The sequence below is a fragment of the Biomphalaria glabrata genome, chromosome 3 (assembly GCF_947242115.1).
Source record: "Biomphalaria glabrata chromosome 3, xgBioGlab47.1, whole genome shotgun sequence".
Lineage (NCBI taxonomy): Eukaryota > Metazoa > Mollusca > Gastropoda > Planorbidae > Biomphalaria > Biomphalaria glabrata.
In genome coordinates, this window is record NC_074713.1 from 40,679,332 (window position 1) to 40,702,640 (window position 23,309).

A 23,309-nucleotide genomic window follows, 5' to 3' on the forward strand; every position below is an offset into this window, starting at 1 on the left:
CCTTCCAAAAATATTTCAGTATAGAAATCTAAAAATACCACACTGACTTGTCTGGAAGGGGAAAAAAGTAAAATAGTCCACGAAGGCGTAGCACACTGACAGTACGGTACAATTAAGGTCTGGACATCTCCCTTGTGTGGAGTTAAAAAACAACAACAATTTTTGGTCTGGACATCTCCCTTGTGTGGAGTTAAAAAAACAAAATTTCTTGATCCTACCCATGAATTTGATTTATGAGTTGTGTTTCGTACTTACACGTATGTAAGGTCTGAAAAAAAAATGCGGTTTCGAAAAGAATTTCTGATGCAATCTACCAGCTTTGCCCCCCCCCCCCCCATATATATAAGATATATATATATTGTACATCTATATTGAACAAGGTACCTATATTAGCAATCTGTATATTTTCGGAAATTGGGAACGAGAAGATAATTGTTTGCCAGTTACAAGACATATTTCCATAGGAACTGAGAAATGTGTTCATCTTCACAATATATATATATATATATATATATATATATATATATATATCATGGGCGTAGCCAGGATTTTTTTTCGGGGGGGGGGGTTGGGGGGGATTTTTTTTCTCCCCCCCCCCCCCCCCCCGCGGAATTTTTTTTTTAAATGTATTTATGTGTGTGTGTACATAATTTTTATTACATTCTGACCCTTCATTCTTTCGGAAGACGTTTATTGTGACCTAGAATAGGTTCTACCATGAGTTAGTGGAAAAATTGTAGATTCCCCGCAATTACTAGCAATGGGGTCTGGGGGAGCGCTAGGAGCTCCCCCAGCGCGGGGCGAAGCCCCGCCGCCAAGCACTATTTCTGATAATGAACGCCAACAAAATGCATATTCTGAGGTATCTACAGTGCATTTTCCTGCTATTAAAAAGTTTTATTTCAAAAACCTAATGTGCTATTCTTACTGACTTAGACCCTCCCGCGCCGTTTGGCACATTTGCCGTCAAGCTGTTTCCATAAAATTGTAGATTCCCCGCCAATACTAGCAAGGGGTCTGGGGGAGCGCTAGGAGCTCCCCCAGCGCGGGGCGAAGCTCCGCCGCCAAGCACTATTTCTGATAATGAAAGCCAACAAAATGCATATTCTGAGGTATCTACAGTGCATTTTCCTGCTATTAAAAAGTTTTATTTCAAAAACCTAATGTGCTATTCTTACTGGCTTAGACCCTACCGCGCCGTTCGGAGCATTTGACGTCAAGCAGTTTCCACAAAAATCTGTCACTGGTAATGTCTGAAGCCTGTTCCCACTTGCCATGAGGGCCTCAATGAATGAGTGGCGTCAAGTTGTACTAGGCTATCATTGCAATTCTTCTTATGCGTAATTCATTTTGTCGGAGAACATGTCCCGCAAACCTCATGCGTCGCTCTCTCACAATCTTACTAAAGGGTCGACTCCCAGTTCGGCATAGGATTTCCTTGATTTAAACCCGATCTCTATAACTGACTCCTAAAATCTGTCTTAGCCATCTTTGTTGAGCCACATTTTGTGTTTTTCAATTTCGGCAGATGACTATTCACTGCAGTTTATTAATGGAGCCCTGCCACTGGTAAAAATGTGTAACATCTCTTGAATACGCTCTTGGAATTAAGTGACTGTAGTTTGCTTTAGATTTTATATCGAAAAGAGAAGTTTTATCGTCAAAATCATCTGTTGGGGGTTTTCCACCTCAAAATGCTCTGTAGGGGGATCTTAAACTCAAAACCATCTGGAGGGGTTTTAAACTTTAAAAAAAAAGCCATCTGTAGAAGAGGGGTTTAAACTCAAAACACCCGATTGGATTGGCTACGCTTAAATAATTTTAGTGTGTAATTTGCTTTTTTTTTATATTGAAGAGGTATTTTTAGCATCAAACCCCTCTGAATGGGGGTTTAAACTCAAAACCCCTTTTGGCAACGCTCATAGCATTTTGAGTCCGTAATTTGCTTTTTTTCTTACACTGAAGATGTATTTTTTATCCTCAAACCCCCCTGGCGGGGGGTTTAAACTCAAAACCCCTTTGGCTACGCTCGTAGATTTTAGAGTGAGTTATTTGCTTTTATTTATATTGAAGAGGTACTTTTTAGCTTCAAACTCCACTGGATGGGAGTTTAAACTCAAAACCCCTTTGACTACACTCATAACATTTTGAATGCATAATTTGCTTTGTTTTTATTATTAAAGAGGTATTTTTTACCTTCAAACCCCGCTGAAGTGGGGTTTAAACTCAAATCTGAGTCAAAACCCATTTAGCTACGCTCATAACATTTTGAGTGTTTAATTAGCTTTTTTTTTTATATTGAAGGGGGCGTTTATCGTAAATTTTAGAGGGGGTTTTAAAATCAAAATCTTCCTTAACTATGCTCTTGGAATAAGTGGATTTTCGTTTGCATTTTTTTTTGTTTTGTTTTATAGAACTGCAAAAACCCCAGGTAGAGGGTTTAAAACTCAAAACCCCTGGTAGGGGTTTTTAAACTCAAAACCCCATGGTAGGGGTTTTTAAACTCGAACCCCTCTGGTAGGGGTTATAAACTCGGACCCCATGGTAGGGTTTTTTAAAATCGAACCCCCCTGGTAGGGGGTTTTAAACTCAGAACCCCCTGTTAGGTGGTTTTAAACTCGAAACCCCTTTGGTTGTGCTGGGGCAAGTGATGGTTTAGTATTAAAAACTCACCTAAAATAAACAAAATCAAAGCAAAAAATCAGTCATTAAATTCCGACTCCCCCCCCTTCGGGGGGGGGGGGGATTTCATTTCGGGGGGGTTTGAACCCCAAAACCCCCCCTGGCTACGCCCATGATATATATATATATATATATATATATATATATATATATATATATATATATATATATATATATATATACCCGGTATATGTTTCTACTAGATCTAGATCGCAGCTCTATCTGACACTAGCATTACCCACCGTCTACGGCCGTTATTTTGTTCCCAGACTATTGTTTCCTTTGGCCGGTCCCTCCCCTCCCACCTTTTCAGCACTTCCTATAAAACTACTCGCATTTTTACGATCCTCCAAACAGACTTTTAGCCTGAGAATTCAAGTGAATAAGATCACGTGTTTTGATTTGACTGAACAACATGTTGCATCTAGATGCTTCAAACTAAAGATCAGATGTTTTGCTTTGACGAAACAGCGAATTCACAGAATGTTTAACGACCGTTGTTTTTACAAAGCTTATATCAACTCAATCTGTCTGGTAAAAAGTTTGTACACGTTATTTCTCCCACACCCACTCTCGGATCAAGTTGAAACTTTGCACAATTATTCATTGGCATAGACAAGACATGAATCAATTAAACCAATTAATGATTAATTAATCAATTAATTACTGATAATCAATTTTTTAGTTAGATAGCAACAAAGAAATGAATCCTTCAGTATTCATAGATACGGCTAAATATGTAGGTTTCGTCCACTTAAGTGTACACATTATTTCTCCCACACCCATTATCGGATCAAGTTTAAAACTTTTAACAATTATTTATTTGACCTAAGAAAACATGAATTAACAAAGTAGTCAGCGTAATAAATTATTTTGTTAGATATACATTTAGAGAAATAACGTGTACATTAGTGAGAGATATAGTTAGAAGTACGGACTATTACCCTTATTAGATAAGCTTTGTTGTTGTTGTTGTTGTTTTTTTGGTTTTGTTGTTTTTTTTAAAGGAATTTTTATATTTTGCTTGTTTCACTATCGATATAGACAGCATAACAAAATGAGACAATAAAAAAATCCTTGGCCAGTCTATAGATTTGCATGTCAATGGTTTCACCTCTGAGTTGCATCCCTTTGTGTGTATTTGATAGGTTAGAAAAATGAGATGGTGTAGGGAGGGCTGTAGGAATGTTTTTCAAACGAGAACAATGACATCAGAGATAGACGGAGTCCGGCCGCCATTGTTGTCCAAGTGGATTGAGTTCATATAAATAATCACACCATGTAAATAGACATAACCCCCCTCCTCCCAGCGTCACGAAACGTTACATATACCAGTGTTCATAAATGAATTAGGTAGGTAAGAGGACACGCGGCGGTGTATCGTTCAGTTTCTATCCTAATTTAAATGTGTCCTTGTTGTTCGTTTGTACACAATAGAAATAAAACACCGTAAAGACCAAAAGTAATGACAAATAAAAGTACTGAGGCAGTAGATCAATTCAAGTCTTTGAACTATTTGTCTTATGTGTGGAGAATGATCTTCTAGCGTATTGCATATCAAGACAAGGGCGAGTAAGGGAAAGACATTCCAATCAACAGTTACAATTCTAAGCTTACCAACTCACCTAGTAGGAAAAAACCAACTCGCCTAGTTTGAACGACCAACTCACCTTGTATGAACCATCAACTCACCTAGTTTGAATCTTGTATGAACCATCAACTCACCTTATATGAACCATCAACTCACCATGTATTCACCATCAACTCACCATGTATGAACCATCATCTCAGCTCGTATGAAGGCTGCCTATTCTCATTAAGCCGGCGTATTCTCTCTTCTTTTTAACTTAAATTTTTTTTTTAAATTTACTTTAAGGTTTTCACACAATTGTCAGAAAGAAATTTAGATGACAGGTAAATATCATGATAAATATCTATGAAATGTTTTGCTCGTCGCTGTGTGGAAGTCAGTGAGCGTTCAGAAAATATATTAAAATAAAGGTCTGGAGATGTTCGGTGGAGACTTTTGTTTATTTGTATAATTTATTTCAGAATTTTTTTATTTACGTGTTTTCATTTAATGCCCATTTTTTCCTTAAGCGCCTGATACTTCTATCGTGCTATCTTTTTTTTTTCTTAAAAGAAAAAATCTAAATGAAGCAATATTTTATGTAATGCCCCCTTCAATAATTAAACACTGATATGGGGCTCTGTAAGGGAGGGTTGAATAATAACATACCGATATAGGGCTCTGTAAGGGAGGGTTGAATAATGACATACCGATATAGGGCTCTGTAAGGGAGGGTTAAATAATGACATACCGATATAGGGCTCTGTAAGGGAGGGTTAAATAATGACATACCGATATAGGGCTCTGTAAGGGAGGGTTAAATAATGGCATACCGATATAGGGCTCTTTAAGGGAGGGTTAAATAATGACATACCGATATAGGGCTCTGTAAGGGAGGGTTAAATAATGACATACCGATATAGGGCTCTGTAAGGGAGGGTTAAATAATGACATACCGATATAGGGCTCTGTAAGGGAGGGTTCGACAACATCGAAAGGAATCGAGAAAAGTTTCGAGCAATGAAATGACCGACTCTTCGTGATTTCTGTTTAGACGTTGTTTGTTCCGGCCGACAGCGTGACAAGTATGTGACATAATAATTATGTCTAGTTAGAAAGCAGGTAGAGTAGCGTTATGCTTTATTTATAGCCTATGTAGGTCTACAGTGTCCATTGTTTATAACAGTTTAATTCATGGCGTGCCATTTTTCATAGAGCTTGAGACTTCTCCACAGATTTGATATGAAGTATTAGTTTGAAGTGTCTATATTGTTTGATAAGAAGTATTAGTTTGAAGTGTCTATATTGTTTGATAAGAAGTATTAGTTTGAAGTGTCTATATTGTTTGATAAGAAGTATTAGTTTGGAGTGTCTATATTGTTTGATAAGAAGTATTAGTTTGGAGTGTCTATATTGTTTGATAAGAAGTATTAGTTTGAAGTGTCTATATTGTTTGATAAGAAGTATTAGTTTGAAGTGTCTATATTGTTTGATAAGAAGTACTAGTTTGGAGTGTCTATATTGTTTGATAAGAAGTATTAGTTTGGAGTGTCTATATTGTTTGATAAGAAGTATTAGTTTGAAGTGTCTATATTGTTTGATAAGAAGTATTTAGTTTCAAGTGTCTATATTGTTTGATAAGAAGTATTAGTTTGAAGTGTCTATATTGTTTGATAAGAAATATTAGTTTGAAGTGTCTATATTGTTTGATAAGAAGTATTTAGTTTGAAGTGTCTATATTGTTTGATAAGAAGTATTAGTTTGAAGTGTCTATATTGTTTGATAAGAAGTATTAGTTTGAAGTGTATACATTGTTTGATAAGAAGTATTAGTTTAAAGTATATATATTATTTGATAAGAAGTATTAGTTTGAAGTGTATACATTGTTTGATAAGAAGTATTAGTTTGAAGTGTATACATTGTTTGATAAGAAGTATTTAGTTTGAAGTATATATATTATTTGATAAGAAGTATTAGTTTGAAGTGTATACATTGTTTGATAAGAAGTATTAGTTTGAAGTGTATACATTGTTTGATAAGAAGTATTTAGTTTGAAGTATATACATTGTTTGATAAGAAGTATTTAGTTTGAAGTGTATACATTGTTTGATAAGAAGTATTTAGTTTGAAGTGTATACATTGTTTGATAAGAAGTATTTAGTTTGAAGTGTCTATATTGTTTGATAAGAAGTATTAGTTTGGAGTGTCTATATTGTTTGATAAGAAGTACTAGTTTGGAGTGTCTATATTGTTTGATAAGAAGTATTAGTTTGGAGTGTCTATATTGTTTGATAAGAAGTATTAGTTTGAAGTGTCTATATTGTTTGATAAGAAGTATTAGTTTGGAGTGTCTATATTGTTTGATAAGAAGTATTAGTTTGAAGTGTCTATATTGTTTGATAAGAAGTATTAGTTTGGAGTGTCTATATTGTTTGATAAGAAGTATTAGTTTGGAGTGTCTATATTGTTTGATAAGAAGTACTAGTTTGGAGTGTCTATATTGTTTGATAAGAAGTATTAGTTTGGAGTGTCTATATTGTTTGATAAGAAGTATTAGTTTGAAGTGTCTATATTGTTTGATAAGAAGTATTAGTTTGGAGTGTCTATATTGTTTGATAAGAAGTACTAGTTTGGAGTGTCTATATTGTTTGATAAGAAGTATTAGTTTGGAGTGTCTATATTGTTTGATAAGAAGTATTAGTTTGAAGTGTCTATATTGTTTGATAAGAAGTATTTAGTTTCAAGTGTCTATATTGTTTGATAAGAAGTATTAGTTTGAAGTGTCTATATTGTTTGATAAGAAATATTAGTTTGAAGTGTCTATATTGTTTGATAAGAAGTATTTAGTTTGAAGTGTCTATATTGTTTGATAAGAAGTATTAGTTTGAAGTGTCTATATTGTTTGATAAGAAGTATTAGTTTGAAGTGTATACATTGTTTGATAAGAAGTATTTAGTTTGAAGTGTATACATTGTTTGATAAGAAGTATTAGTTTAAAGTATATGAGGCCATCTAATACCGGGATCAGTTTTGGTCTAAACGTACATGCCTTCACCCCCCACCTCTCTCTCTCACACACACACACAGTACTATTTGTTTGTTACTAAGTCACCAATTCCACATCTGCTCTCAGAACACATGACAAAGGTTTACCCAGAACAAAATCATTGTTTCATGGGAGCGTGGTGCGAAGACGGGGCATTGACTCTTTCAAATAGCTTACCCCCCCCCCCCCCACTCACTAACAGCCCTCTCCTAGCCTCTGAAGGATTAAACCCCAACAGCGAGGTTTCCATTTTGTTTTATTATTTCTTGTCGGAAACACAAACAAAAACATTTATAAAACTCGAGCAGGAAACGTGTGATCTATTTTTAGTCCATTCAGTACACGTAGTTAAAGATGGCTTGCTAGTCATAAGCACTTTATTCAAAAAAGATGACCGAATTTCTGCCAAGCAACCACCATCTAATATATCTACAATCCTAAAAGAGAAGGCAGGCTGATGAAAGACTTGTGAATGGGAAGATGTTTAGTGAGTTGAAAAAAAATATTTTCTAATTAATTTGTTATAACTTTGTACAAACCTACACGCAGCTATTTCCTATTTAGGGAACAAGCAAGAAAGTATGCTTTAAAAAAAGACGGAGTTCTTTATTGAACATTTAGTTCAAGCCATACATACAGACTGCGGTCATAGTGATAAAAACCGAAAATGAAATACAAAGGATAGCTTGCGAAGCTTCGCGAATGTCCGCGCTCAGACTGCGAATCTATCAAAACTGTTTCTCAGCAAATTACCATGAGGTAAAAGGTATCGTATACACAATTCCATACAAATCCGTTCGGGTGTTCAAGAGATCTCTTGATATGAATGGTATTTCACATTATATATATATATATATATATATATATATATATATATATATATATATATATATATATATATATATATATATATATATATATATATATATATATATATATATATATATATATATATATATATATAAATATGCTGAGATTGAAAGCTGTAAATATTTAGGCTATTAAACAAGGTTACAAAAGACAGTTTGTGTGGAAACACAAACTCAAAATCAGAGCCCGAAGTGGTCCACCCAGGCAGGCTTCAATATTTTCAGAAAGAGCATCCGAATGAAATTATATCAAAGACATATGAGAGATAAGAATGGAGAAAGACGGTTAACAGATCTTGTGTAGTGCCCCAACGATCCCGCAGATCAAAGGATAGGTGAAAGTGAATGTTAAGTTAAATGTGAACCTGGCCTAACTAGTTCCCCTTTCAGACCTTGTGGTCTATAGGGCAGATGATGTAAAGTTCATCTGTTTTTGTGGCCTACGGTTAACGAGGGTGTCATGTAGCCAGCACAACGACCAACCACCTTTACTTTTCCCCAACTATTGTCAGGTACCCATTAGAGCTGAGTGGACTCAGAGGCGCCGTTGCATCAGAACTTTGAATGGTCTAAAATATTGTGATGTCGGATTTTCAATATCTTTTGTAGTTTACGAGATCTAAACGGGACGGACGGACAGACATTTTGCACAAAACTAATAGCGTCTTTCCCCCTTTCGGGGGCCGCTAAAAATCAAGTTTATGTTGAAAAAAAAAAAAAGAATTTTGAGATTTACTGAAATATCTGTATAATGTTAATTACTACGCCTACAAGGGTTGGTTGGATTAGCCATCTGGAGCTATATCACAACACACGATAACTCGCCTTCAGATTCCATAAAAGGACTTTTTTTTAATGTTAAGCTCAGATAGGGAGCAGCAGTAGAGATGTTCAACTACTTATTGATTAGTTAACTATTTAACAATACAAAGGCGTCTACCAATACAAAAACAAAACAAAAAAATGCAACTTACATACTGATGGCTGACAGACCCAGGTGCCAGACATGGTCGCCCCCGGTCGTCAGTCGAGACCTTCTATGTGGGTATGAAGGGAGGGAGGTTTCTACTGAGTGTCTGAGCATGGAACAAGGTCAAGACATTTATGCTCAGGATTTGAAAACATCCATGAATCCACAAAGATGGACTGGGCACCAGATATTGTCTGGAGAAGTGATTGGCTAACCATTGGCCAAAGTAACGGGTCAACGTAAACATCTCGGAAGTCTGGAAGAGACATTCGTTTTGTCACTTTCACAACAAAGCCCAGAAAAAAAAATTTCTAAAACGTCCCCAGAAATAAAAAAGCTGAAATCTTAAAATCAATCAGCTTCAGATAAACAAAACAAAATGAGGATAAACTTTAAACAAATAAAACAAAAAGAAGATTACAAACGAATCAATAAATACTTTTCTGTTTTTTTAGTTTCCATTTGAAAACAGAACTTAACACAAATTAGGAAGGAATCTTTGAAATACAAGATTGCAAAGAGACACAATGAGCTCGCAAGAGGAACAACTGCTTCCTGCCTTCTTAGCAACTCCTCCATGTCGCTGGTCGAATGGAATTGGTACCTAGTTCGAACCCTGACCACTTCCTGCAGGAGGTTTAGACGGGGACTTCAATACAGGATCTCCCACATTTGTAGTGGGCACTGTAAGGGTTATGACCAATCCATCTCCACTTCCTCTCTAAGATCTGCACTTCTATATTTTTCTGTCCACTCATCTCCCACAGTTTGGTTTTTTCTACTTTGATGGATTGGTCACACCCTTAGAAAAGATACCAGCAACAGAGCTAGGCAGGCCTTCGAGTGAAACTCCCAGGGAACAAGACGCAGAGGAAGAACATGGCGATGCAGTGTACTAGAAGAAGCCGAGAGGACCGGGAATAGCTGGGAAACCATAAAAAAAAATAGCAAGAGACCGTGGAGAATGGCGTGTTTTTGTCGAGGCCCTATGTTCCAGGAGGAACCCAAAGGAATGATGATGATGATGATGATTGTAAGGGTTGTAGTGGCAGGAAAGATGCAGGATATGTTCCGATCTGTAGGCTAGGCTCTACCATTTGTAATTAGTATAACAAGAGTTCTTCCTTTTTCACAGCCTATCATTGGACCATTGGACATTGCGGCTTTGTTGAAGCCTATAATGAAAACAACCTATATGGAATTGCGACTCTGCACTCAGTCAAATTGTATCTGTACTAGACCAGAAACCATTTTTTAATCCATGAAAACACCAGTTTATTTATTTATTTTTTTTTACTTTTCAGAAGAATAAAAAAGGGTTTTTTTTGGTCTACATAGTTGGGTTATTTTGTAACATTCATTCAAAATGTGGGAGACCTTTATGCCCCACGCTGTATTTATTTCTGAAGAAAAACAACCGAACCTTATAAAACAAAACCCAAATTGCTTTCTGCATTTCTAGACCCGAACAGATGAAGAAATGATTGAACAACAAAGCTCTTTATAGAGTATAGAAATTATTTTCAAATGGCTTCTGGGTTGTTGTTTTTTCTGGATAGTCTGCCCAGCAGCCTTAGAAACTGTCTTCTGAAACATTCAATTTATCGAAGGAGGAAAAAAAAACTAATTAAAAAATTAATACTGCGAAACAAAACAAATTAAAGTGGAAGTTTTTGTTGTTTTTGTTGTTTTTTGCTTTGAAATCTAACATGGCTGCCATAACGTGTTGTGATTTAATGAATGAGCCTGGACGCGTAAGCCTCATTTCCATTGGATAAAAGGAATTTTTCTCATTGGCCGAACAAATTGATGCGCACATGTGCACTTTGAACAAAATTTTAAAGAATCGATACCAGGTCGGAACAGTGAATCAGTCGCACTGGATCCATTTTACGTAAGCGATATTTTAGTGGAGGGATGTCTGTCAGCACGTCTGACGTTACAATCCTTTCTTTTTAAACTCTTTTTGTTTCCCTGGAAGTGATTTTTTTTTGTCTGAGCTTTGCATTAGATTTGATACTTGTGTCGATCATGCCAACACCTCTCTCTCTCTCTTTCTTTTCTCTCTCTCTCTATCTATTTATATATCTTTCTGTGTCTATCTATCTTTCTGTGTCTATCTATCTTTCTTTATCTATCTATCTATCTATCTATCTATCTCTATCTATCTATCTATCTATCTATCTATCTATCTATCTATCTATCTATCTATCTATCTATCTATCTATCTATCTATCTATCTATCTATCTATCTATCTATCTATCTATCTATCTATCTATCTATCTATCTATCTATCTATCTATCTATCTATCTATCTATCTATCTATCTATCTATCTATCTATCTATCTATCTATCTATCTATCTATCTATCTATCTATCTATCTATCTATCTATCTATCTATCTATCTATCTATCTATCTATCTATCTATCTATCTATCTATCTATCTATCTATCTATCTATCTATCTATCTATCTATCTATCTATCTATCTATCTATCTATCTATCTATCTATCTATCTATCTATCTATCTATCTATCTATCTATCTATCTATCTATCTATCTATCTATCTATCTATCTATCTATCTATCTATCTATCTATCTATCTATCTATCTATCTATCTATCTATCTATCTATCTATCTATCTATCTATCTATCTATCTATCTATCTATCTATCTATCTATCTATCTATCTATCTATCTATCTATCTATCTATCTATCTATCTATCTATCTATCTATCTATCTATCTATCTATCTATCTATCTATCTGATCTGTCTGTCTTTTCATTCTTCTCTCTCTCTCTCTCATTCTGTTAATCCATGATCTTTGCGCTCATGACAATTTGAACTTAAAATGAGTAGTCAACACAACATCCAGCCGCCACGATCAAACCTTCAGAGAGTTAGCTGGGTATAAGTTAGCTAGTCAGAAAAAGTGAAATAAAATAACCCAGAAATCCGAGCAGACCAAAGTTTACCGCATGCCTTGTACTCTTAAACCTGGGCAATCTTTCCTTAAGATTGAAATAGAGAACCAAGAAACCCAGACCTTGCTGTTCAGCCTACTCAAAAGGTGTACAACCCTGCATGCTTCGCCTAAGTATGAATGATGGAAAAAGTAGTCAAGAAAAGGGGCAGACAGATATCCACAAATTATATGGACAAATATGCAGGTCGCAACTGGGTTTGCGCGGTCACATAAAACACTGTACTCTTTGGAATTGAAGACATTGCCATTATTATAATTGTTCACCATATGAGCCACTGCAGCAGACATGCTTCATTAAGAACATTTCCAGTCTTAATGTCTATATAGCTGGATTTAGAGAGTCTAGTTGTCATGAACAAGCGTAAACTTTATTTCATGGTGATACAGCCACACCTGAGCGTCACACTCGGTAACCATGTAGGTGAACATGTACAGCCACATCTGAGCGACACACACTGTGATCATGTAGGTGAACATGTACAGCCACATCTGAGCGACACACACTGTGACCATGTAGGTGAACATGTACAGCCACATCTGAGCGACACACACTGTGACCATGTAGGTGAACATGTACAGCCACATCTGAGCGACACACACTGTGACCATGTAGGTGAACATGTACAGCCACATCTGAGCGACACACACTGTGACCATGTAGGTGAACATGTACAGCCACATCTGAGCGACACACACTGTGACCATGTAGGTGAACATGTACAGCCACATCTGAGCGACACACACTGTGACCATGTAGGTGAACATGTACAGCCACATCTGAGCGACACACACTGTGACCATGTAGGTGAACATGTACAGCCACATCTGAGCGACACACACTGTGACCATGTAGGTGAACATGTACAGCCACATCTGAGCGACACACACTGTGACCATGTAGGTGAACATGTACAGCCACATCTGAGCGACACACACTGTGACCATGTAGGTGAACATGTACAGCCACATCTGAGCGACACACACTGTGACCATGTAGGTGAACATGTACAGCCACATCTGAGCGACACACACTGTGACCATGTAGGTGAACATGTACAGCCACATCTGAGCGACACACACTGTGATCATGTACATGACTCCCTAACCAATGTAGCTGACGACTCGGTTCTCACTGGTTTATTCTCCAATAGCTCAACCCTTACAGAACATGTTTTGGCTTCATGACATTATTGACATTGAAAAGTAGGGCACAAATAATTATCTCTAACTAAATGTGATCAAGACAAGAATCATAGATTCCCAAGTGGCAGCCGAGAACAAAGATCTAGAAACATTTATACAAACTCGACATAGACCCCAAATACTAAATCTCAGTTCTAATCACTAATAGGCCTACTAAGTTCATTACTGAAAAAAAAAAAAGAAAGGCCCCAACAAAGTTTACAACTATTGATGTACAGATTTGAGTTTCAATTGATGTGCATAGAATATACTAGGATGTTAGATTCTAAACATATTTTGCTAACACAATTTTGTAGCATTCTTAATTTTTTTTTCTTTCTCTGTGTCGTTGTTTAATGGGTTTTTTTTTAATTGAAAGAGTTTGCAGCCTCGCACTGTTTATAGAAACAATATTTTAGTTTCTGCAGTATGGTGCCTTGAAAAGTAGGTTTCAAATGTTCGGACATTACACTATAAAAGTGACTATATGAAACGGAGATGTCTGATTGGTCAATCAAGTGTACTGACGCAGTGTATCGCATTTCTTAATAACCTGTAGCAGACGTTGGATGTAATAGTATCTTTTAAAATAAACGAGTGACGCCCATTACAATGGCTGTACGGTTCTTTCAATTAAGAAACACGATCAAAAATGATTATGTATTTTCTTTTTATTTTCTTCTTTATTTTTTTGTTCCTCTGCCAAACCCTTTACCCCCCCCCCCCTCTCTCTCTCTCACACATAGAGTTGTTCGTTCCAGTCTGCTGATAACGACGACAATGAATGTCTCATTTCTGTCAGGTGCGTGACAGGCAAGTGTCTGAAGTGGCACATTTTAAGGTGAACATGTTCCAAACAGTGGACGATGCCTGGTACTTAAGATGATACTGTCACTAAATCTCTTATTAGTTGCCTATATAAATGTACACATAGCCTACATTAGGTTCCATTATTGTCTGGAATGTTTATAGCAGTAAATGCAATGCGATATGAATTTGTTGTCCATTTAAAAAGAACGCGTTACAGAACTTCCCACTACGTTGAGTCCCAATATGTTCGTTGATTGGCGCATGGCGGTGTTAATGCTTTCATCAAAGTGATGACGCTAAAAAAAAGGAAAATGGCAAAGAAAGTAGAGGACTGTCTTCATTGCTAATTACTAATGACTTTATGTTTAAAAAAGTTTTAGCTAAAAATTATATTATTCCTTAATTGTTATGATTTAACGGAATTATTCCACCCACACACATTTTGACAGGAATAAAACATAGAATCCATCAAGGTCTTTTACATTTCATGGACGCCATCTTATGTATGCCCGCATAGACAGACTTAATGAGGGGTAAAGAGTACAAACCGTAATGAGTACAAAACGTAATGAGTACAAAACGTAATGAGTACAAACCGTAATGAGTACAAACCGCAATGAGTACAAACCGTAATGAGTACAAAACGTAATGAGTATAAAACATAATGAGTACAAAACGTAATGAGTACAAACCGTAATGAGTACAAAACGTAATGAGTACAAAACGTAATGACTACAAACCGCAATGAGTACAAACCGTAATGAGTACAAAACGTAATGACTACAAACCGCAATGAGTACAAACCGTAATGAGTACAAAACGTAATGAGTACAAAACGTAATGAGTACAAAACGTAATGAGTACAAACCGCAATGAGTACAAACCGTAATGAGTACAAAACGAATTATTTTATTTTCTGCTTGTAACTTTCAAAGACAACGTTGTTGGTTTTTTGTTGTTGTTTTTTTCAGTCAATGTTTTAAAAAAAAAAAAGAACATTAGTGCTCAGATACATCACAATCTTACTTTTTTTTTTTGTTCATGAGACTTAAAATGTAAGTTTACATGTGTAGGTCGACTAGTTATTTAATCAATCATAGTCTGTGTTCCACGATATTGCTTAGCGATACAAGAGAATGAATACGAATCAGGAAACTAGCGCCAATGTATCATACTAACACCAGACTCTATGGGGCTTGGTGGCTGAGTGGTAAAGCACTTTTGGTTCCAATGCGAGGGGTCTCGGGTTCGAATCTCGGTGAAGACTGGGTTTTTGAACTTTGTTTTTTTTTTAACTTCGGGGTTTTAAAGACGCCTCTGTGTCCACTCAATTCTAATAACGGTCGTCGTGGAAGTGTGGGTGAGTGGCGTGAAAGCCTCGTAGATTACTCATATAAGGAGGCCGTAGGAGATGGGCGTTCTAGGGTTAAATCTGAAGAGTAAATAAATTATATTTAGTGAAAGTCAGTTTGCAAATGAGTATGTTTGGGGGGGGGGGGGGGGGGCGGTGTTACACACGTTTATAATTACATATAATTGTATAAAAAAAAATACATCACCTTATAATTATGTCAATCCTTTTTTATAAAGTCTTAGTTGTGTTTGAAGGTGTTTTTTTTTTTGTTCAGATAAAGTGAAACAAACTGATCCTAGGGCCTGAAACACATTGATACAACGTTCTTGTCACAATGATACAGTGTTGCAGTGCAATGGGGGTTAACATCTGCATCTATTTTTTTTGCGAAAATGTAATTTTAAAAAATCAAGAGAAAAATATATGCATATATTTAAAAGAAATTTTAAAATATCTGTATAACAATGCATTGTTCAGGAAAAACCAAAAGATTGAAATATGACTGTAAAAATACTTTATTTATTTTCATTTCATTTATTTTAGGTTTTTTTTTGGGTATTAATCAAGGCAGATAATTCTAATATTGAACTGGGCCTGGTCCTTTCTGAGTAATGTCCCTTGATTTTTTCGAGTCAGCAGAATGAACGACAACTCCAGAGGGTAAATCATTCAATAAGATTCATCTTTCTGTTGTGTTAACAACAGGTAATATAGTAATACTAATTATATTAATGAAATGCCATTATAAAGCGACATAAGCTTTGCACATAATACATTCCATTCACACAGTTCACTATTCCCAATCTATGAAGAGAGTCGGGTTTCAAAGAAATAGTTTCGCATTTAAAAAAAAAAAACGAATGAAATGTTGGTCAGAATAAAGACTTATAAATACTGAGGACAAACTGTAACTGTAGATCAACCTTGTCTTGTAGGCCTAATCTACGAGAAGTTTAAATATGTTTATTTTAAACATCTTGAACAAATTATAGATTGACTACAAAGATTTCATATCTGATTGTTTCTAATCCAAAGACTCACAATATCAAGAGCACAAGAAATATGTTTGTAGGTTTGAAAGCCACAAGCACACACGTTGTGTTAGAGAGATGTATTCTCAAACAAACAATACAGACAATTCCTTTGGCCTACTACTGTAGTTTTCTTTCCGAACACGTCTATACCCGATAACTCAATATATTATTGTCATAAACTCTAGCACCATTCGGTCCCACGGTAGGCTTCATTTTCTACAGTAAATACCCGTCTAGCCCATCGTCAGAGATAGGCCGGGCTATTTCCACCACCTTTTTTTTTTTTCAATATTATTAGAAGGTCTACAGAATAAAAACTTTAGACAAATAGAGAGAGAGAAAAAAAGGTGTGTGTGTGTGTCTTTTAAGCCTATACTCACTAAAAGAAGAAACTGTACGAATGAAAACAACTCAACGTTGTGGAGTATTTTTTTTTTTAAACCGTTCAAGGACTCCCAGTTGGCAACAAAATCGATGTTGTCTATTAGCTATTTAGTGGAGTAAGCAAAACAAACAACATCTATTCTATTATCATCAGTTGGTGGCATTGAGCTGGATGTGAGAGAGTTCCTAGATCTAGTCTAGGCCTTCTGTGTAACATTGCCAGCTCGCTAGTCGCGAACATGGGTGTTCCACCTTTCAAAAAAAAGTTGAAAAAGGAGGTGGACTGAGGCACACCACTAACAGTAACAGCTTGCTTACTTTGTGTATGCGTTCTCTCCAGGTAAATATCTCTCAGAAGATATTTCCAGAACATTTTCACCAGGTACTTTTAATAAATACCTGTTAAATAGCGGAATGCCTCAACCTCGAGAAATTCATCTACTACAGATCTAGGTCGAAGCCCACTTCGGCAGGCCAGGTCAAGCGAAGGCTAAAGATCTCTAGAATGATTGTCCACGGGGTACCGGTACATGCGATCGCTGGAGGCCATTTGTCACCCGCGTAGCCTAGTAAAAGCATGAATGTGTTTAATTAAAACTTATTTTTATAAACTCGGCTTGTGGGTTTAAAGGGGGATAACTGTGATATCTGAAGTTGAATATATAATGTGACTAAAATTGGTTTACTTATGAGACTTGGGGAGGGGCGGTCCTAAGATTGTTTTGTTTTGCCACTTCACCAACTGTAAATTACAACATGGCTAGCATTAACAAGTCTTGAAAGTCATTTCAGCATTCAGACACTTTGCAGCATATAGAGTATAATTAAGAACTATAATAACAAGACAAGTTCTTGCAATGTTACATAAGGAATTAGAATGAAACATGTCTTTCCATCCATAAAACCTTTTAATTATTAATAACAACAAAAGAAAAATGCTTATTTTATTCAAGGTAAACAAGTATGATACCCTCTAGACTGTCATCTCAATGGTCCCAAGTTCAAACCCTTGCCTGCTGTCATCACTGGCAATCTTATGTAATATTCAGTTCAGAAGGACCATCCAAAAAAATATCAAATAAAGAAACAAGTAGAAAGACTTGTAGTAGAATGTGTTATAATTTCCTGAAGGAGATAGAAAGAAATGAGACCAGACCTAACAAAATAAAGCCCATCACAACTGATGAACACTTCTTCTTCTAGCCAGCTTTAGTGCTGCTGAGCTGTCAGCTCTTTTGCAGACTCTGCCAAGGAAAAAAAGTGTGCTGTTTTCTTCAGTTGTTCAGCACTGCCGTACAGGGTGTTGATTATGTTGGGCTGTAGTGGAAGTAGGGTCTGCCTAAGGTGGATTAGGGAGGGGCATTCAAAGAGGATATGGTTTACGTAAACCGTAAACTGATGAACACAATTGGTGAGACTATTAAGCTTTGAGACACTTCAAAACATTGGTGAGACCATTCAACTTTGAGACACCACAAAACATTGGTGAGACCATTCAACTTTGAGACACTCCAAAACAGGCAAATAAAATAAAGTAAGCCATAATGATTAAACCAATAGACCACAAGTTACAAATGTAAAAACACAACCATTAAATTACATAGGAAGAAACTTTTTCCATATGCATGTCAATTTAAGTAGGCCTACATGTTTTTCCCTGGTGTCATGGAAAGGGTTAACTGAATCAACCAAAGAAACCAATAATCTATTTAAGTATATAATAAATATTCAGTAATGATAGATATATAAAACATTGGACATAATGTAATTTATACATTATAACAAGAATCTTTGATTACACTATTTTGACAAAAATGATTTCTATAAATGTTATAAATTTTTGTTTGTTTGTTTGTTTTTAATAAAAAGCTATTTTGATTTTTTCATATCATTAATTGTCAAAATAGTTTCACTTTAGATTATTGCAATAATGCATATACATTTTTTTTTATGTTTATTAATTAAATTTATCCTGAACCTAGATAAAACAAAACTATTTTGACTGCCAAAGCTTTTTGTTGTTGTTTAAAAGTGTTTCTAAGTTTGATTGATGGGACAGAATGAGGTCAATATGGACAAGGAAAGATTTAAATATGTGCCGCAAAGCAAAATTAATATTTTAATCGTTCAGCTACAATACCTATGCAATATTGATTTTATCAAAAATACTTTATTTCTCTATAAGACGCAATGCAAAAAAGAAAATGTCCTTGTGAAATACATCATCTAAGAATCATTCCGAAGATCATCTGAGTACTTTATTTCATTTGATATTTGTCAGTTTCTTTAACTCTTTCTCTCTGTAATTATTTTCCATATTCTGATGACATTATTCATTTTGCTCGTTTGTGTTTCATTACCCTGTTATGATTAAACTTCAATAACCTTTGTGTATGTAATCAGGAAATATTATATTAGGTATATAAATATAGAAGAATGCATGCTCTTTTTATATAACAGAAATTAAAGTTTATAAAACCAAAAATTAATTTAATGGGGTCAAATCAATGTTTTATTTTGTGAACCTTGAGAGTCAGGCAGAATACTTGCTATTCAGTGACTCTGTCCAACTTTGTTTTTTTCTAGAGACACCACCAAAACAAGCAGTGTGATTTTCGCAACTTATCAGATGAAAAAGATACCAAATAAAAAAGTTTTGAGATGTTTGATACTGCACACGTGTAGCATAAAATTACAAAAGATTTTTTACTATTATTGATTTAGATCTTCCTAAACAGTGAACTTAAAGTAGACATATGTTTTTTTTATGTTATAGTAAATAGCATGACAATAACAACTAATACAATTCAACTCTCTGATAGAAACATTTCACATGTAATATTTGAGTAAAATTGGTGTGAATGTATTTTTGGTTTTCTATAGTTATGATGTTTCGTTTTGTGTAATGCAAAAATAATAAGACAAATTTCCTTTAAATAATGATGATTATTATTATTATATCACACACATTTATATTCTGAAGTGGTAGAAATAAGCCTTTCAATCTGAATGATTTACAAATTGCATTACTTCAGGAACAAAAGTCAGATTATTTGCAGACGATTGCATAATATATAGAACAATAAAAACAACACAAGACACAGATATTTTACAAAGAGAATTAGCTGAATTACAGAAATGGGAATCAAATTGGAGCATGTCTTTCCACCCAGAAAAATGTCAGTTGTTAAGAGTAACAAAAAAACTAAAACAAATTAAATCCACTTATCTTATTCATGGCAAACCAGTAACACAGACTAAAAACGCAAAATACCTAGGTGTTATAATAAATGAAAAACTGTCATGGAATCCACATATTGATGAAACTACAAAAAAATCAAACAAAGCATTAGGATTTATTAAAAGAAATTTCTATAAATCAAATAAGAACATAAAACTAAAATGTTATTTAACCTTGGTTAGGCCAATAATAGAATATGCATCCTCCGTTTGGGACCCCTCAACTCAAGAAAGCATTAAGAAACTAGAACAGACACAAAATAGAGCAGTGAGATTCATAACAAATAAATGTTCACATTTGACTAGAGTAACACCTTTAGTAAAATCACTAAATTTACAAAGCCTTCAGAACAGAAGGCTCAAAAGTAAAGTAGCAATCATACATAAAACACTGAACCATAATCTTCAAATACAAAAACAAAATTTAATAAAATACTCTGAAAGACACAAAGATAAAGGCACATTCCTCGTCCCATATGCTAGGACAAATTTGTACAAATACTCCTTCTTCCCTAGTGCTGTTAGAGCATGGAATGGGTTGCCTGAGCTAGCCAGGAAAACCAGTGACTTGGCTGAATTTAAGTCATTGGTTAATATGCATGAGATAAGATCTCTGAAGAAAACTTTTCCTGTATGTGTAAAATAACAGACTTTAATACCAAAGCATAAAAAAAAATGGTTCCTTTGAGATAAAAAATTAAAAATTTCTTTAAAACAAAATTTCCAAACCATTTATAAAAAGATGATAAATTAAAATGTATCTCAGGCACATTAAAATTAAAACATTTTCCCATCTGTGTTTGAGACAAAAGTTAAAAAACCATAAAAATTCAAAACATTTATTTACGCAGGCAATAAAAAAAGTTCTACTTTACTTTTGCTAAAACAACAGCAAAACAAAATGTATGTATCATATCTCCATACAAATCAATGCTTGTGAAACACAAACAACAGAGCCAGCTCGCTGTATGCATGAGTCTGGCCAGTGACATATTTGTTGACAGGAGGGATGAAAGGAGGAGGAGAGTGACATTCAACTGAAGAATAACTGGCATTAATGAGAAATAATAAATAGTAATCTGTATGGCACCACTGCATGGATCTGAAAATGGGAATTGAAAACAAAAAAAAAACATTATTTCTATTAGGAATTCATTGGCACACTAAGAAATAAGCCTGTCAATATAGTCATTGCATTTTTAAGTGTATGAAACAAAAGCAGAAATACATTTTTTTTTAACATTCATGAAGATTTCAGTGTTTTGTAACACTTCTAGATCTAGAAAGAATTTGTTGACAGACAAACAAAAAGAAGTTGGTGACAGACATTCAAAAACAAGTCAAATAAAATTCTAATATTGTTTGAAAAAAGTTTCAAACATGTCCTTAATAACTATCAACTGCAATAGGAATCTACTTTGATTAACCTTTTGATTCTTAATCTAATGTAATGTAATTATAATCCTCTAGGAACTATAGAAATAAAATGAAGGCCTATCTTGTGAAGTAATGTCTTAAATGTATAAGATAAGATTTTTTAAAGTCACCTACATCTAAGAGTAAGCTCAACTAATGCTCTTAGCTTCTCAAAACTTGCTTAGAATGGTAATTCATAAAATCTATGATCTTAACTAACAACAAGCAGAATATAAACAAAAATACTTTAAAAAAAAAACAACAAAGCTTATATTAAGTGTATCAATTAGTTTGGATCAGTCATGTAATTAAATTTGTAATAGATCTAGACTAACAATAATAAATCTGTGATTAGAAATATTTTTTTACCAATTGTTTTTGTTGAGCACAAATTCAGGCTTTTTGCTTTCTCAATACACTATGATAATATCACTTGTTTGGACCAGTTGCAAAGGGGTAGGGGGAGAAACGAGGTATCTGGGTGATTGCTTTTTCTATAGCCAATGGTTAACGAGAAGGGTGTTATGTACCCAGCACAGTGACCAACCGCCTTTACTTTCCCCAACTATAGTCAGGTACCCATTAGAGTTGGGTGGACTAAGGGGCGCCCTAAAAATTCAGAACATTTAATATCCCAGTCTTCTCCAAAATTCGAACTAAGGACCCAAGGTTTGGAAGCCAAGCACTGAACCGCTCAGCCACAGCGCCCCTTCAGGCTTCTCAAGCCAACGCGGTAACCACTCTACTAGCAAAGAGTCTATGAACATGGAAGATTGTATACTTATCTATTGTTTTTATTTCATGTTTGTGTTTACTAAGCCTCAGATGACAATCTATAAAGGGGGACTAATTTCGCTTATACCACTACTTCCATCAAGTACAATTTCTTTCCCCTGTTTGAGATACCAAACAAAATAATTTATTACCAATATTTAATTAAATAATTGGTTAATTTTGTAATTGATTCTTGTGTTGTCAGGTAAAAGAAATAATTGTGCAAAATTTCAGCTTAATCCGAGATTGGATGTCGAAAAAATAACATGTACAAACATTTGGACAGACAGACAGAGAGTTGATAGCTTTGTAAAAATTTAAAAAAAAACACTATTTTAAGGTCAGTCAATAGAAAAGTAAGGCACTAATGCACTATTTTATCATCAGTCAATAGAAACATAAGGGGGTAATACCAAAGCACCATTTATTATCATTCAATAGAAAAGTAAGGCAGTAATACCAATGCACTACTTTATGGTCAGTCAATAGAAAAGTAAGGCTATAATACCATCACCCTATTCTATGGTCAACATAAAATTAATGTTTCTATTGTTCATTGTAGAAAGATAACTAACTTTTCTATTACACAAAGATACATGTATGGTCATTGTTCTAAGCAAGTTTCAATATATGATCTTAACCTGCTAAAAATAAATATATGGTCAGACAATAAAAAAAATTAGTTTATTCTTTTGAATAATCTTCATTCTCTTGTGCTGGTCATTAAAGAGATAATCTCAAACCAAAGTCTTAGAAAGATCAATGTTTTAATATTCTGTAGCATATTAAGTTTACCATTTGGCATCTTTCAAGAGGATTTTATTATAAAAACTTTTTTTTGCTAAGCCCTTAACAAGGAAAAGATAAAATTCTGTTGAACCTTTTAACAAATAACACATGTGCAACACATTGAAAATAAGTTTTTTTGTAAATTTATGTTCCATAATGCTACTGCATTTATAAAATGAAGTGGTTTAGACATGC

At 34.8% G+C, this 23,309-nt stretch overlaps 1 protein-coding gene and 1 long non-coding RNA gene across 2 annotated transcripts in view; one reads left to right on the plus strand and one right to left on the minus strand.

The window, feature by feature from the left end:
• LOC106078160 (probable nuclear hormone receptor HR38) overlaps positions 1-23,309 on the minus strand; it is a 104,494-nt gene that overhangs the window by 66,926 nt on the left and 14,259 nt on the right. The window lies entirely within an intron of this gene.
• Positions 17,022-18,898, plus strand: LOC129925377 (uncharacterized). Its single transcript, XR_008777137.1, has 2 exons — positions 17,022-17,235; positions 17,849-18,898. It is a non-coding gene; the product is annotated as an uncharacterized LOC129925377 (long non-coding RNA).